General features: G+C 44.1%; 1 protein-coding gene across 1 annotated transcript in view; it reads right to left on the reverse strand.

The window, feature by feature from the left end:
• Positions 1 to 15592, reverse strand: part of prickle2b (prickle homolog 2b) — a 293554-nt gene extending 277962 nt beyond the window's left edge. Inside the window, exons 1-2 of the mRNA XM_043708272.1 lie at positions 14727 to 15592; positions 14452 to 14596 (exon numbers count right to left, since the gene is read on the reverse strand). The gene's annotated coding sequence lies outside the window, so the exon portion shown is untranslated. The remainder of the gene's footprint in view (positions 1 to 14451; positions 14597 to 14726) is intronic.
• Between the last annotated feature and the right edge of the window lie 1998 nt (positions 15593 to 17590).

A 17590-nucleotide genomic window follows, 5' to 3' on the forward strand; every position in this document is an offset into this window, starting at 1 on the left:
CTTGCATCCTTCCTGATGGACTCGGCAAATGGCTCTATGCAGCACACAAACAAGGCAGGAGAGAGAGGGCAGCCCTGCCTGGCTCCAGATCTGACTGGGAAGCTATCTGATTCCCACTCATTGATTGAGACTGCACTGACAATGGGTGGAATCAGATAGCTTCCCAGTCAGATCTGGAGTCAGGCAGGGCTGCCCTCTCTCTCCTGCCTTGTTTGTGTACTGCATAGAGCCATTTGCCGAGTCCATCAGGAAGGATGCGAGCCTGAGAGGGGTGACTATTCCTGGCAGCGGGGGCCTGCAGGTTAAGGCCTCCCTGTACATGGATGATGTCGCCGTTTTCTGCTCGGATCCGCTGTTCGTGCGCAGACTCATGCGCATATGTGACCAGATCGAATGGGCCTCAGGGGCCAAGGTAAACCGAGGCAAGAGCGAGGCCATGTTCTTCGGGAACTGGACCGACCAATCCTCGATCCCCTTACCGTCAGGACCGACCACCTGAAGGTGCTGGGTATTTGGTTCGGAGGGGCTGGGGCGTGCGCCAGGTCTTGGGAGGAGGATATCAGCAAAGTGAGGCAGAAACTGGGCAGATGGAAGCTACAGTTGCTCTCCATCGCGGGAAAAAAACCTGGTCATCAGGTGTGAGGCACTGTCATTGCTATTATACATGGCACAGGTCTGGCCTATTCCCAGAACCTGTGCCGCTGCAGTCACCCGGGCCATCTTCCAGTTTATATGGAGGTCAAAGATGGACCGGGTCCGAAGGGACTCGCTGTACAAAGATCTGGGCAACGGGGGAAAAAATACACCCAATGCCACCCTCACCCTGATGGCCACCTTTGTGTGTGGCTGCATCAAGCTGTGCGTGGATCCCCGGTACGCAAACACCAAGTGTCACTACGTACTGAAGTTCTACCTGTCCCCGGTGTTCCGAAGGATGGGCCTGGCCTCGCTTCCGCAGAACGCTCAGAGTAGTTGGACTGTTCCGTATCACCTGTCCTTCATGGAGAAGTTTATGAAGAAAACACCTTTGACCACAAGTCCATCAGGAAGTGGTCAGCACGTAGTGTCCTGGAGACCCTTCGGGAAAAGGAGAGGACGGATCCTATCGAGCGGTTCCCTGAGCAGACTGTCAAAGCCATTTGGCAGAATGCCTCATCGCCAGAACTTTCCAACAAGCACCAAGACATGGCTTGGCTGGTGGTGAGAAGGGCTCTGCCTGTGAGATCCTTTATGCACGCCCGGATTCTCAGCCGCACCGCATGCTGCCCTCGAAGCGGCTGCGCGGGGGAGGAGACTGTCACACACTTCCTTCTGGAATGTGCCTACACAGAAGAAGTCTGGAGAGGAATGCAGTGGTGTTTGTCGAGGTTCGTCCCGAGCAGCGCCGTGACGCGGGACTCCGTGCTCTACGGCCTGTTCCCCAGGACGCACACCGAGACGAACATCAACTGTGCCTGGAGGATCATCAACTCGGTGAAGGACGCTCTCTGGGCGGTCCGAAACCTGTTGATCTTCCAGCTGAAGGAGTTGACCCCGACTGAGTGTTGCAGACTGGCACATTCCAAGGTCCAGGACTACGTGTTGAGGGACACGCTGAAGTTTGGGGCAGCTGCCGCCAAGGCGTGGTGGGGAAAGACCACCGTGTAACATCTGCCTGCCTAAAGAAGAACAGGGGGCCCGCGCAGTCATTTGAGCACTGCTGACGCCTCAGCTAAAAATGTAATCGTACAGACCTGTAAATAGGAATGATTACTCTGGTTTCGGTATGCAAACAAATGGAATGTTTACATATGTATGGCATGTCCAGTTTTACAGATCAAAGTATTTTCTGAATAAAGTATATTTTTGAAATAAAAAAAAATCGCCAAGCTATGCACGCAGCTTCTCTGACTTAAGAATTTCTCAGCCAACTTCCAGAGTACATCAAAGCATTCCCCTATCCTTTTCTGACAACAAAACCTCTTTGCATAGAGTTGCTGTCTACCTTTTCCTTGTGTCTTCCTCTGTGCACTGATCAGATTCACCCTTAAGCTCTGCTGTTTATCGTTCTCCTTTCTGTCTGTAGCACTCTCTACTGTCGGCCAGCCATGTTATTTTCCTGATGGTACTGGTTGCAGGAAAAAGGTTGCCAAGTTGTACTGGTATTTATTTCCCAGGAAAATTACAATTGATCCAGTTAAAGTTCATGCAAATTCAAACATTTTCAAGCATTAGCGAAGTTAATGGTTTTTAATAATTTTAAATAAATTTTTAAAAATCCTACCACACCTTCCAGGTCAAACATCGTGACATTTGATCTTGTTATTCTGCAGCTCACTTTTATGTATTTATATCCCAATACACTATATTATCAAATTAATACAAACGTTTAAAAGTTCACATCCTTGAGTGAAGAAATTCATCTTCTCAGTCTTAACTGGCCTGCCCCATTTTTGGGAGATTGTGTCCCCTGATTTTAGAGTCACCGGCAAAGTGAAAGATCCCAAACCTATCCCTGCTAAGAATTTTGTAACTTTCAATGAAATCACGTCTCTGAAATTTCTGGCAAATACGGCCAATCTCGTCAATTTCTCCAAATAGCAATCCTACCATTCTGGGGATAAGTCTGGTGAATTCCTTGTTGTAATCCCTCTACAGCAGGAACATCCTTCCTTGGATAAGGGGACCACATAAAACTCCAGCTGCATTCTCACCCAGGCTCAATGTAAGTGCAGCAAGACATATTTCCTCTTGTACTCAAATTCCCTTATAATGAAAGTCAACAAATCATATGCTTTTCTAATTTCTTGCTGTACCTGCATGCTAGCTTCAGTGAGTCAAGAACAAAACTACCCAAGTCACTTTGGAAATCAACACTTTCTAACCTTGCACTATTTGAAAAATACTCTGCATTTTTTTTTCTACCAAAGTGGATAACTTCACTTATTCTCATTATATTCCATCTGTCATGTTCTTGTCCATTCACCTAGCCTGCCAAATTTCTTAGAAGCCTCTTCACAACTCCCATTTGCACCTAATTTTGTGTCCTGAACAAATTTGTAAAAATTGCAATTTTGCCACATATCCAAACACAGATCCTTGTAGTACTTCACTGATAATAATCTGCCATCTTGAGATTGGCTGGTTTATCCTGACTGCTTTCTGTCTGTTGACCAATTCTCCATCCATTAGCAGTGCATTTGCCTCAATTCCACTTGTTGTAATGTTATTTACGAGCTTGTATGGGATTTTAATAAAAGCCTTCTGAAATTTCAAATGCACCACAACCATAGGTTCTCTTTTTACATCCTGAAAAGGTGCTGTTTGTCAAACATGATTTCCTTTTCATAAATAATTGAACAGAATCAACATGGATTTAAGTGCTTTGTTATCACACTTTTTATAAATTAATATTTTAAATACTACTGAAGTCAAACTAATAGGTCTATAGTTCTGTTTCCTCTCTCCATCTCTTTTTAAGTAGCAGAGTCTTGGATACATTGGCTACTTTCCAGTTTCAAGGAAACTTTTCAGAATTTAGAAAAAAAAAACAATACATTCATTCTTTTCGTCATCTCTTTTAATGTTCTGGCAAACCCACAAGATTCATCAATCCAGTCAGAAAATGATTATTTTAGACCACATTATTAATGCAAACTTTTCAGTTTCACATTTTCACACTTCCTTGACTCATTCTTTGGAGATGCCGGTGTTGGACTGGGGTATTCAAAGTTAAAAATCACACAACACCAGGTTATAATCCAATAGGTTTAATTGGAAGCACACTAGCTTTCGGAACAACGCCTGATGAAGGAGCGGCACTCCGAAAGCTAGTGTGCTTCCAATTAAACCTGTTGGATTATAACCTGGTGTTGTGTGATTTTTAACTTTGACTCATTCTGGAAGACATTCTGTACCTTCCTCCCTGAAGAGGAGCACAAAGCATTTTAGTTTCTCCAGCATTTATTCTCTATTATGAATTAATTTTTCATCTGTAAAGGACTAACATCTCTTCTTGCTAATCTTTTCCATCCTATATATATAAAGATGTTTTTTATCATCTATCTTTAAATTTAGTTCCTTGCACCCATGTTCTCTTTTCCCTTTGTTAGTTTCTTAGTCATCCTTTGCTGGATTCTAAATTGATCCCAATCCTCAGCCTTATCACTTACTGACATTGTCATAAGCCACTTCTTTTGATTTAAAAATTGTATTCATTTTTGTTAAGCACAGTGGATCCACCTTTCCTGTTGGGTTTTGTGCCTTAGAAGAATGTAGATCTATTAGAAGACCATGAACTACTACCAAAAATACTAGCCATTGTCTCTCAAATATTTAAATGTATTTCCAAAACCACAGCCAACTCACCCTTCATACCTTCAGTTCCCTCTGTTCAGATTTAGGACTTTTATTTCAGAATAAATTAAATCACTTTCAAACTTAATGTAAAACTCTTGTCACATTGGGGGTCACATTTCCTAATGATTCCTTTTCAGCAAGATAATGGATTAACCCCTTCTGATGACATAATACAAAATATCCCAATCTCTAGTTGGTTTCTCAATGTATTGATCCAGAAACCCATGCACACTTTAGGAACACATCGTCGACCGCATTATTGGAGGTGTAGTGGACAGCAAAGAGGGTTACCTCAGATTACAACAAGATCTGGACCAGATGGGCCAATGGGCTGAGAAGTAGCAGATGGAGTTTAATTCAGATAAATGCAAGGTGCTGCATTTTGGGAAAGCAAATCTTAGCAGGACTTATACACTTAATGGTAAGGTTCTAGGGAGTGTTGCTGAACAAACAGACCTTGGAGTGCAGGTTCATAGCTCCTTGAAAGTGGAGTCACAGGTAGATAGGATAGTGAAGGCAGCGTTTGGTAGGCTTTCCTTTATTGGTCAGAGTATTGAGTACAAAGTCTTTTCCCTGGGGTCAAAGAGTCCAGAACTAGAGGGCATAGGGTGAGAAGGGAAAGATATAAAAGAGACCTAAGGGACAACGTTTTCATGCAGAGGGTGGTACGTGTATGGAATGAGCTGCCAGAGGATGTGGTGGAGGCTGGTACAATTGCAACATTTAAGAGGCATTTGGATGGGTATATGAATAGGAAGGGTGTGGAGGGATATGGGCCGGGTGCTGGAAGGTGGGACTAGATTGAATTGGGACATCTGGTCGGCATGGACAGCTTGGACCGAAGGGTCTGTTTCCATGCTGTACATCTCTATGACTCTAATCAGATTCACCCAGTGTATATATAAAGACAAGTCATTTCTTACTTTATAAAATCAGATTACTTGCAGCTGTAACTTCTTGATTTATATCTTGCTAACATTACCACTACAGTTTGGTGGTCTATAAACAACTTACACCAATGTTTCCTGCCCATTTTGTCTTAGTTCTGCCCAAACTCATTCGTCATCTAGAAGCTTTAAACAATGGTCCACTCTGATCCTGTCCTTTAGCAACAGTGCTCTCACACTCCTTTCCTATCCAACTATTCTTTGAGTGATAAAAATCTCTGAATACTTTGTTCCAAGTCCTGGTCACCCATAACCCACCTCTCCAATGAAGTCAATTAAATCAAACCCACTTTCCTCTTATTTGCACCTTTAAATAATTTCAGCAAACTTCATTTGTCCTCAATTTTTTGAAATTCTCCTCAGACTTGAACATCTCTACATCAATTACTATCAATAGTACTTTGCTGTCTATCTTGGAATGGTCCTATCCCTGTCGAAAACATCCCTTTGTAACCGAGGTGCCTATATGCTTTTTAAAATCATTGAATGTTCCCTTATGTCTTTATTGATTCATGGAGATCCACTAGTATTATTTGTTCTTTCCTTCTGGAAAAAAACTTATTTCTTCTACATTTTCTTGAACACCATTTTCTACTGTTACCGTATAGTCATTTGACAATACTGTTCCCACTTTACCTCTCCCCCAATCATTAACAGGGGGATCGAGTTTAAGAGCCGCGAGGTTTGTTGCAGCTCTACAAAAACCTGGTGAGACCACAATTGGAAAATTGTGTTCAGTTCTGGTCACCCAATTACAGCAAAAATGCGGAGACTTTGGAGAGGGTGCAAAGAAGGTTTACCAGGATGCTGCCTGGACTGGAGGACTTATCTTACGAACAGAGGTTGACTAAACTCGGACTTTTCTCTCTGGAGAAGAGGAGGAAGAGAGGTGACCTGATCAAGGTATACAAGGTAATGAGAAGCATGGATAGAGTCAATGGCCAGAGACTTTACCCCAAGGCAGGACTGACTGCCATGAGGGGTCACAGTTTTAAGATGTTAGGAGGAAGGTAGAGATGTCAGAGGTGGGTTCTTTACACAGAGTTGTGAACACATTCCATGCACTGTCAACGATGATGGTGGCAGCAGAGTCATTAGGGACATTCAAGTGACTGCGGGTCATTCACATGGACAGCAGTGAATTGAGAAGTGCGTAGGTTAGATTATTTTATTTTAGATTAGGATTAATCCTCAGCACATCGTGGGCCGAAGGGCCTGCTCTGTGCTGTACCTCACGGTGTGCTATGTTCTTTTGGTCTATCCTGTGGCTCATTAAAGCGCATACGATCATCTAAGAAGGTCTTTTAAGGAGGCCTAACCAGCCTCTCCTCAAACTCAAACCCTCCATTCCTGGAACCATCCTGAAATCTTTTCTGAACTCTCTCCAGCTTAATAATATTCTTTTTATAACAAGGTGACCAGAACTGGACACAGTACTCCAGAAGAGTCCTTACCGACGTCCTCTACAACCTCAACAGAATCCCTACTCCTATTCTCAAAAGGTCTGAGCAATAAAGGCAAATATGCTAAACACGTTCTTAACCATCCTGTCTACATGTGATGCAAACTTCAAAGAACTATGTACCTGAACTCTAAGGTCTCCCTGTCCCATAACCCTAATTGTAAAGTCCTGCCCTTGTTTGTTTTATCAAATTACAATACCTTCATTCAAATTAAACTCCATCCCAACCCTTGGCGGTAAAGAATTCCAAAATTAACAAGTCAAGTGAAGAAACTTATCATCTCAATCAGAAACAGAACATACAAGGAATAGACTGTCCATCACTTCATGCCTGCTTTGCAATTTGACAAGATTGTGGCTAATATGATTCTGGTCTCAACTCCACTTTCATGACTGCCCCTGGAACCCAAGACTCCCTTGTCCAAAAATATCTATAAATTCAATGACCCAGATTCTAAATGATCACTACTAAATTCCAAAACTGCACCCCCATGTTATAGATCCTCTAGCCAGTGAGGCAACAACCTGTCTCTACCTTATCATGGTCCTTCAGAGCTGGAAATGTGTTGCTGGAAAAGCGCAGCAGGTCAGGCAGCATCCAGGGAACAGGAGAATCGACGTTTCGGGCGTAAGCCCTTCTTCAGGAATGGGGAAAGTTTGTCCAGCAGGCTAAGATAAAAGGTAGGGAGGAGGTCCTGGTGAGGACCAGTGGGGTTCTGTCCTGGTGAGGACCAGTGGGGTTCTGTCCTGGTGAGGACCAGTGGGGTTCTGTCCTGGTGAGGACCAGTGGGGTTCTGTCCTGGTGAGGACCAGTGGGGTTCTGTCCTGGTGAGGACCAGTGGGGTTCTGTCCTGGTGAGGACCAGTGGGGTTCTGTCCTGGTGAGGACCAGTGGGGTTCTGTCCTGGTGAGGACCAGTGGGGTTCTGTCCTGGTGAGGACCAGTGGGGTTCTGTCCTGGTGAGGACCAGTGGGGTTCTGTCCTGGTGAGGACCAGTGGGGTTCTGTCCTGGTGAGGACCAGTGGGGTTCTGTCCTGGTGAGGACCAGTGGGGTTCTGTCCTGGTGAGGACCAGTGGGGTTCTGTCCTGGTGAGGACCAGTGGGGTTCTGTCCTGGTGAGGACCAGTGGGGTTCTGTCCTGGTGAGGACCAGTGGGGTTCTGTCCTGGTGAGGACCAGTGGGGTTCTGTCCTGGTGAGGACCAGTGGGGTTCTGTCCTGGTGAGGACCAGTGGGGTTCTGTCCTGGTGGCGGTTGGAGGGGCGGGGTTCAAGGGCGGAGGAGCAGGAAGTGGAAGAGATGCGGTGGAGGGCATTGTCGACCACGTCGGGGGGGAAATTGCGGCCCTTGAAGGAGGCGGCCATCTGGGTTGTGCGTTCAGAGTCTAGCAGATCTCAAGACATTGAGATTCTTCACATTCTTCTAAACTCTAGAGTCTATAGGCCTAATTTCCCTACTATCTCATGACAGAGCAGCACACCCATTCCAAGAACAAATTTAGTGATACTGCATTGTACCATCTGTAATGAGTATAACCTTCCGAAAGCATGGAGCTCCAAACCCACGTAGTAATCCAAGTGCAGTCTCACTAACACCCTGTGCAACTGCAGTAACTCTTTCATGTTCTTCTCTCCCAACCAACATGCGGAAAGGGTAACAGGCACAGAGCTAGAGGATTCAGGAGAGGTGACCAAGAATACAGGTGAAGGCAGAGCAGTAGACATTGTCTATATTGACTTTAGTAAGGTTAGATCACAGGAGATCCAAGGAGAGCTAGCCTATTGGATACAAAATTGGCTTGATGGTAGGAGACAGAGGGTGGTGGTAGACGGTTGTTGTTTAGACTGGAGGCCTGTGACCAGCAGCATGCTGCAAAGATCAGTGCTGGGTCTACTGCTGTTCTTCAATTATTTAAACTATCGGGATGAAAATATAGGAGGCATGGTTACTAAGTTTGTGGATGACACCAAAATTGATGGTACAGTGAAGAAGTTTAATCTAAGAATACAAAACGATCTTGATCCACTGAGATGAAGAAGGGCAGATGGAGTTTAATTCAGATAAATGTGAGGTTTTGCATTTTGGTAAGACAAACCAGGGCAGTACTTATACCGTTACTCGTAGGGCCCTGGGGATTGTTGTTGAACAGAGACCTGTAGGGGTGCAGGTACGTAGTTTCTCGAAAGTGGCATCACAGGTAGACAGGGGGGGTGAAGAAAGCATTTGGCACAGTTGTCTTCATTGGTCAGAGCATCGAGTTCAGGAGTTGGGGCTTCATATCCCAGCTGCACATGACATTGTTAAGGCCATATTTGGAGTACTACATACAATTCTGGTCATCCTGCTAAAGGAACTAAAGTTACTAAACAGGAAGGGGTGCACAAAGATTTACAAGCATGTGAATGAGACTGGAAGGTTTGAGGCAGGGGAGGGTGGATAGGCTCTTGAGCATAGGATGCTGAGGGGTGACCTTATAGAGGCTTATAAAATCTTGAGGCAAAAATAAGGTGAATAGCGAAGGTCTCTTTCCCAGGATGTGAGAGTCCAAAACTAGAGAGAATAGATTTAAAGTGAGAGGGGAAAGATTTAAAAGGGACCTGGAGCACAGAGGACAGCGTGAATTTGGAACGAGCTGTCAGAAAAAGGGGTAGAGACAGGTACATTTACAATATTTAAAAGACATTTGGGCAGATATGTGGATCAGAAGGGTATAGAGGGATAATCACGAAACACAGGCAAATAGGATTAGTTCCATTTAGGAAACCTGATCGGCATGGACGAGTTCGGCTGAAGGATCTGTTTCTGTGCTTTATGACTGAGCCTAAACTGGGATAAGAAATGTTTTTCTAGAATAGCTGACATACTGCAAAGACACAAAGACAAAATTAATAATTCCTTTAAAAGGGAGTCTGTAAATGTTTAGTTGACATCTACTTTTTTTTTTCTGTTGAACGTGGATTTTAAGTTTGCGATGATTGTTTTTGAGTGGCAACACATACATTAACTTGAAGGAAAATGGGTGTTTTGCCTGCGCTGATCAGAAGATGGTGTACAGGGAAGCAATTTAATGGAGTCACTGATCGAAGGTCCAGGATAGATATGCATTGAAATTGTGAAATAATTATACAGAATGTTTTACACACAAACATAAAAAGAAATGCTGGGCGGAAGTGGGTACTGCAGATGTTGGAGATTAGAGTCAAAATTAGAATAGTGCTGGAAAAGCATAGCAGGTCAGGCAGCATCCGAGGAGCAGGAAAATCGGCATTTCAGGCAAAAGCCCTTCATCAAGAATGAGGTCTCATTCCTGATGAAGGGCTTTTGCCCAAAATGCCAATTTTCCTGCTCCTCGGATGCTGCCTGACCTACTGTGCTTTTCCAGTACTACTCTAATCTTGAGAAGAAGAAATGCACCCATCAGTGCTCATACTCAGGACAAGTTTTTGCCCAGTATACTATTTCTCAACATTATCCTTTTATTCTTCCACATCTCTCATGTTTGTTCCAAGGTTCCCTCAAACATGTTGATACTTATCTGCTTAAAAAGCCCATGTAGCATTATACAAGGAAAATTCTCTTAAATTCTTTATTGACTCATTAGTGACTATTTTATTATGTGGACCGATTCAGGTGGATAGTTTTTCCACATTTTCATCAAAACCTTTCAGTAATTTTAATTTTAGAGTTATATCATGTCTGATAATTGTAGATATTTTAAAATAAGACTGTTCAGATATGCTGTGACACACTTCTAAAGCAGGCAAACTTGAACCCATAGCTTCATGGTTCAGTTAGGGAAACTCCCACTGTGCCATACAAATTTAGGAGGGACACTATATTAACATTTTTAATTGCATGCAAGCGGTGGCAATAACTGGGCATTCATTGTTCCTCCTACAAGAGGAAAAATCTCAAAGTGAGACATCATCTGTGGAGAGTAACATCTCAAACTTTCAAGAAAACCCACTGCTTCCGAATACTATTCATCCACAGGCCAGTACTTTGTTAGACCTCTGAGGTTTTATATACCTGCCATGATACTCAGTGATGGATGTATGCGTTTTCCCAAATCTTTGTTCCTCCACCCCATTAAGTGCCTTAATGTCTACTGAATACAAAAATTAAGATTCAGAATGGTTCCTGAGCTGCTGAGATACACAAGTTTTATTGTAAGGAACAACAAGTGATGGTTAACAAAGGTGTAAGGTCTAGTGAATGTTTCAAAATCCTGATTTATATTTTTGGAAATCAGGGAATATTTCTATCGACACTTTCTTTGGAGAATAAAAAGGTAGACTGCATAGTAGATTATAAGACCATTAGACATAGGAGTGGAAGCAAGGCCATTCGGCCCATCAAGTCCACTCCGCCAGTTAATCATGGCTGATGGGTGTTTCAATTCCACTTACTCACTCTCTCCCCATAGCCCTTAATTCCTTGCGAGAGCAAGAATTGATCAATCTCTGCCTTGAAGATATCCAACGTCCGGCCTCTACAGTACTCCATAGCAATGAATTCCATAGGCCCACCACTCTCTGGCTGAAGAAATGTCTCCTCGTTTCTGTTCTAAATTGACCCCCTCTAATTTCAAGGTTATGTCCCCAGGTCCTAGGCTCCCCGCCTAATGGAAACAACTTCCCAGCATCCACCCTTTCTAAGCCATGCATTATCTTGTAAGTTTCTATTAGATCTCCCCTCAACCTTCTAAACTCTAATGAATAGAATCCCAGGATCCTCAGCTGATCATCATATGTTAGGCCTACCATTCCAGAGATCATCCATGTGAATTTCCACTGGACACGCTCCAGTGCCAGGAGGTCCTTTCTGAGGTGTGGGGCCCAAAATTGGACACAGTATTCTAAATGGGGCCTAACTAGAGCTTTATAAAGTCTCAGAAGTACATTGCTGCTTTCATATTCCAACCCTCTTGAGATAAACGATAACATTACATTTGCTTTCTTAATCACCTGCAAATCAATCTTTAGAGAATCCTAGCACTCCCAGATCTCTTTGTACTTTGGCTTAATGAATTTTCTAACCGTTTAAAAATAGTCCAGCCTATATTCTTTTTTCTAAAGTGCAAGATCTCACACTTGCTCATGTTGAATTTCATCAGCCATTTCCGAGGCCACTCTCCTAAACTGTAAATTTTTCTGCAGCCTCCCCATCTCCTCAGTACTACCTGCCTGTCCACCTAACTTTGTATCATTGGCGAACTTCGCCCGAATGCTCCCGTCCCTTCATCCAGATCATTAATATATAAAGTGAACAGCTGCGGCCCCAACATTGAACCCTGCAGGACCCCACTTGTCACCAGCTGCCATTCCGAAAAAGAACCTTTTAAAACAACTCTCTGCCTTCTGTCAGACAGCCAATCCCCCAATTCATGCCAGTAGCTCACCTTGAACACCATGGGCCCTTGCCTTTCTCAGCAGCCTCCCGTGAGGCACCTTAACAAAGGTCTTTTGGAAGTCTAGTTAGATGACATCCACTGGGTTTCCCTGGTCTAACCTACTTGCTACCTCTTCAAAGAATTCTAACAGATTTGTCAGGCATGACCTACCCTTACTAAATCCATGCGGACGCGTTCTAATTTAGTCTCTGCACTTCCAAGAATTTAGAAATCTCATCCTTAACGATGCATTCTAGAATTTTACCCACAACCGAGGCTAGGCTAATCGGCCTATAATTTTCCATCTTTTGTCTCGATTCTTTCTTGAACCAGGGGGTTACAACAGCAATTTTCCAATCATCTGGGATTTTCCCTTACTCCAGTGATTTTTGAATGATCACAGTCAGCGCCTCCACTATTTCCTCAGCCACGTCTCTCAGAACTCTAGAATGTAGCCCATTGGGGGCCAGGAGATTTACCGATTTTTAGACCTTTTCCTTTTCTAGCACTTTCTTTTTCGTAATGGCTACCATACTCAACTCTGCCCTCTAAATCTCCTTAATTGTTGGGATATTACTTATGTCTTCAATTGTGAAGACTGACACAAAGTACTTATTAAGTTCTTCAGCTATTTCCTTATCTCCCAGCACTAGTCTTCAGCTTCTGGATTAGTGGTGCTGGAAGAGCACAGCAGTTAAGGCAGCATCCAAGGAGCTTCGAAATCTTGGATGCTGCCTGAACTGCTGTGCTCTTCCAGCACCACTAATCCAGAAACTAGTCTTCCAGCATCAATTTGGAGTGGTCCAATTTCTACTTTTGCCTCTCGTTTGTTTCTTAAATATTGAAATGAACTTTTACTATCATTTCTAATATTACTAGCTTGCTTATCTTCATAGTTGATCCTCTCCTTCCTTATTTCTCTCTTTGTTATCCTCTTTGTTTTTGTAGTCTTCCCAATCTTCTGATTTCCCAGTGCTCTTGGCCACTTTATAGGCTCTCTCTTTTTCTTTGATACATTTCTTGACTTCCTTTGTCAGCCATGGCTGTCTAACCCCTCCCCAGATAACCTCTTTTTTTCTTTGGGATGAACCTCTGTACTGTGTCCTCAATTACACCCAGAAACTCCTGCCGTTGTTGCTCAACTATCTTCCCCACTAGACTCTGCTTCCAGTCAATTTTCATCAATTCCTCTCTTATGCCCCTGTAATTACCTTTAACTATAAAACCATTACATCAAATTTTGCCTTCTGTCTTTCAAACTGCAGACTGAACTCTACCATATTATGATCGCTGCCTCCCCAGTGTTCGCTTCCTTTAAGATCTTTTAAAGTCTGGCTTATTACACATAACTAAGTGCAGAATAGCCTTGTGGGCTCCATCACAAGCTGTTCCAAAAAGCCATCCTGTAAGCATTCCGTGAATTCCCTTTCTTTGGATCCACCGGCAACATTATTCTCCCAGTCCACCTGCATATTGACGTCCCCTATGATCACCATGACCTTGCCTTTCTGACATGCCCTATCTATTTCCTGGTACATCTTGGGTCCCCGGTCATGACCGCTGCTGGCAGGTCAGTACATAACTCCAATTGTACTGTAAGGGAAGCAGCAATGTAGTGGCAATTTCTCTGGACTAGAAATATAGTGGGTTCTGTGGGGGGCAGCGACACAAATCTCCTCACACCCCTCCTTTCATGAACTGCACAAGGGATAAATGTGAAAAAAAAAATTAATTCACCCCTCTGTAATTCATAATTCAGTCCAAATTCATACCTGGCGAGGCTCTCTGTAACATCTTTCAAAGCATCAAAATGAGAGTTTAAAAGGTAGTTAAATCGCAGTCTGTTCCAAAGCATTTGGTTAAAGATAAAATCATGTGCCCTTAAACCTGACAGTTACATGTTTTTGATTTACGAAGCAAGCAACCCACCACTCCCAATTCCTGATTGCAAACCTGCTGGCTCCTTCTCAAAATGATCGGGCTGGGTGGGTGGGTGGAGGAGAGAGAAGACAGACAGAGAAGAGCTTCCATTTTACCACTACACCAATGAAGGTTTACTCCAAAGAGAGAACGAAATCGTCTTTTACTCCGTGCAAAACAAAAAGTCAAAACATTTGATTCGGACATACAGACCTTTTAGCATTTGCAGCACGAACAGAGAGAGAGAGAGAGAGAGAGGAATGGGGGGGGGGGGGGGGGAGAAACTGCACCTCCACCAGCCACGCTGCACCATAACCAGGGTGGTAGGGGTTACAGGTACAGCCAGAAATTCCCCCCGGATGCTCAACTGTCACCGAAACAACATCAACACAAACCTGAAAACAGCCGAGTTCAACGACAGTCGCGTTGGGTCAGCGCCTTGACAGATTAAAAGAGAACTGAACCTTTTATTGCCCCCCCCCGATTCTCAAAGGTTTCACTCCGGAAGGACCGGTGTCGCTCTGAGGGAGAACCCAAAGGCTGCGGCAAACGGGGGGGGGGGGGGGGGGAGAAAGAAAAAGAGAGACACACATTTAACTAGGATACATTTTACAACAAATACCGTTATGGTTGGGATGCAGCGACCGTTACGGCACCGGCCGAGACCTACCTGTGGGCGCGGCGCGAGCTGAAGGACGGCGCGCGGCCGGCCGGCGGGAGGGGGGGAAGGCACGCGCTCGCACCACGTGCCGTCCGCCCCGCGCGCGCGTCACACGAAGCGGCACCTGAGGCAGCGCTGCACTCCCCCGGTTACATAACCTGCAACCTCCCACACTCTAAACATAGGATAGCAGTTGCATCCGTCAGCTGGCTCTCTGCGCACTGCACCTTCAGTACACCGGGGGCAATGAACCAGCGGCGCATCTCCCCGTGTGCGTGGACACCGCGAAACATATTGAAGACCGTGCTCAGCGCGTCGGCGCTTTCTTTTAATGTAAGCGTCCCGGTGCAACGGAAACCGGTACATTTTTCTTTTACTGCCACAACATGAACCCTCTACGTTTCTGCACATCCGATTTAAGACTTTGTTTCGAAAAATATCACCTTCCCCAGTATTTAAGCAACAAGTGAAAATGTGCTAGTTTTCTCATGACTTTGAGTGATATGACTTGTGGAACAGGTACCCAGCCATAGTGCCGGATTCAGGCAGAAACTAACTTTCACTTTGGGGTCTCTAAATACGGGAACAAAAATGACTACACTTCAAGTTTTACAATGATCGGTTAAAAATAAAGGATACGTCAAACTAAAGACATTTTTGTTCTGTTATGTCAAAATATAATAATTTGGATCCTCAGTTATTGTATGGAGTGGTTCTGCGTGTACACACTCCCAGCCTCCATTCAAGAAATTACAAAACTCAAATTCGCAGGCTCTTAATGAACTGCCACACAACCACAAGAGGTCAAAAACAACTCAATAGCACCGCCCCTTTCTCTTCATCTCCGACTCATGTTTAATTTAGATATTTCCGATCGCCTAAATGAAAGTTGGTATTTAAAGGCGTTAATATATATATATTTTTAAATGAATTTTAAAACGCATTCCTTTGAAAAGACCGAAAAATCTAATAAAGCGCGAGGAAAATGCGCCAGGTGTGCGTATATATATACATATTAAACTGAATTAGATGCATTGCGTTTTTTATATTTGCATAAAGGATTGGATTCAAAAATTGTCTAGGATTTGTTTCTCATTATTATAGAGGACTGTTAAAATAAAGAAAATCTTTGAAAGTGTACGTCAGATGACAAAAAGATGTAACAGCTTGAAAGCTGACAATTATTTCACTGCACTAAAGGAGGGAGTCTTAAACTCAAACGAGTCAGTTCCACCTCTATTAGAATTGATGATGAAGGTATGAATGTGACTACTGCAGCTGAGAATGTGGTAGAGCCTGAAATCCCCTACGGTAAGCGGAGGAGGCCATTACACTGGCCCGTGCTAATCTGGACCAAGGTGCCACCTGGCTCAGTACAGTCTCAGTCATCTGGATAAACTCACAGCAACGTAAGACAAAGTCAATAATCATCTCCATTTCATCAGCATAAATGCCATCATCTTTTCCCTGATACCTCACTCTCATCAAGGCTTACCCTGTACATCTCTTGCTATTGCATGCAACATCTTGCTTGCTGTCAGCCATCCCAATCCACTAATCAATCCTTCGTGTCCTCTGCGATGCCCATTCCTGAATCAAAATAACAACTGTGCCACCAACTTCCATTTCCTTTAATACTAGCCTCTCTCATTTCAGAAGGAAAACACCCCTCAGTAAGACAGAAAGAGTCAAGACAAATAATGTACTGCCTGCTTTTAACTCCTTACCCATTATGAGGAGAGGAATCCTGATTCTGATTGATGCAAATGTTTGACTGACCATGTCCAAGCCTCTGTACTGCTATCAGAAGCTGTCCATTGATTTTCGTGTCAAGACCCCCTGACCAAAGACTGTCTCCCTTGAGTCGTCTGAAAACTGCTGACAAATATGACAAGCTCCTGTCTTTGTGTCTGTGTTGAACAGCGCAGCAATGCAGCAATACTATGAGCCTAGTATCTCTGACTGAGGGAACAAAGTGCAAAAGGCAAGGTATTGCAAGGCAGGGATGCTGTGGCTATCTAGGTAGGTTCCAAATGAGTGGGCTCTGACAACCAGCAAACAGCATAGAATCATAACTCAGTTCCAAAACAACAGGTGAGCCTAGGTGGAAAGAGAAAATACTTCAGTAATACCCTTAAGGCCTCACTAGTGAAGTGTGACACCTGGGAATCAGTGGCCCAAGACCATCTAAAGTAGAGAAGGAGCATCTGGGAACGGGTCAGGCATCTTGAGACTTGCCATTGGGAAAAAGCAGCAGCCAGACAAAAACAGTGAAAGGAATGAGCTGCCACACTAACACCCCACCTCTAGCCCTTCCCATGACCACCTTTTGCCCCAAGTGTGGCAGAGTTTGTGGAAGCTGCATTGGACTTTACAGCCACCTATGGATGAACCCTGAGAGCGCAAAAGTGTCACCCTCGTCTGCGAGGAACTGCCGATGATGATAATGATAGAATCATAAAATCATAGCATCATTGAAGTGCGGAAGCAGGCCATTCTGCCCATTGAGTCCACACTGACCCTCTGAAGAGCATCCCACCCAGACTTATCTTTCCCAACCTTCTTCCCTGTAATCCTGCATTTCCCATGGCTAGTCCACCTAACCTACACATCCTTGGGCATTACAAGCAATTTACCACAGCCAATCCAGTGTTGCACTGGAAAAGCACAGCAGGTCAGGCAGCATCAGAGGACCTGGGAAATTGACGTTTCAAGCATAAGCCCTTCATCAGGAATGTGTGGAGGGGATGGGGGCTGAGAGATAAATAGGAGGATATGGTGGGGCTAGTGGAAGGTAGCTCAGAGCGTGGAGATACAGTCTGCTCCAGACTATGATCTAGTTGCAAGTTTCTGAGTGTATTTACAAACAGCGT

This window comes from Chiloscyllium plagiosum, chromosome 18 (assembly GCF_004010195.1).
Source record: "Chiloscyllium plagiosum isolate BGI_BamShark_2017 chromosome 18, ASM401019v2, whole genome shotgun sequence".
NCBI lineage: Eukaryota > Metazoa > Chordata > Chondrichthyes > Orectolobiformes > Hemiscylliidae > Chiloscyllium > Chiloscyllium plagiosum.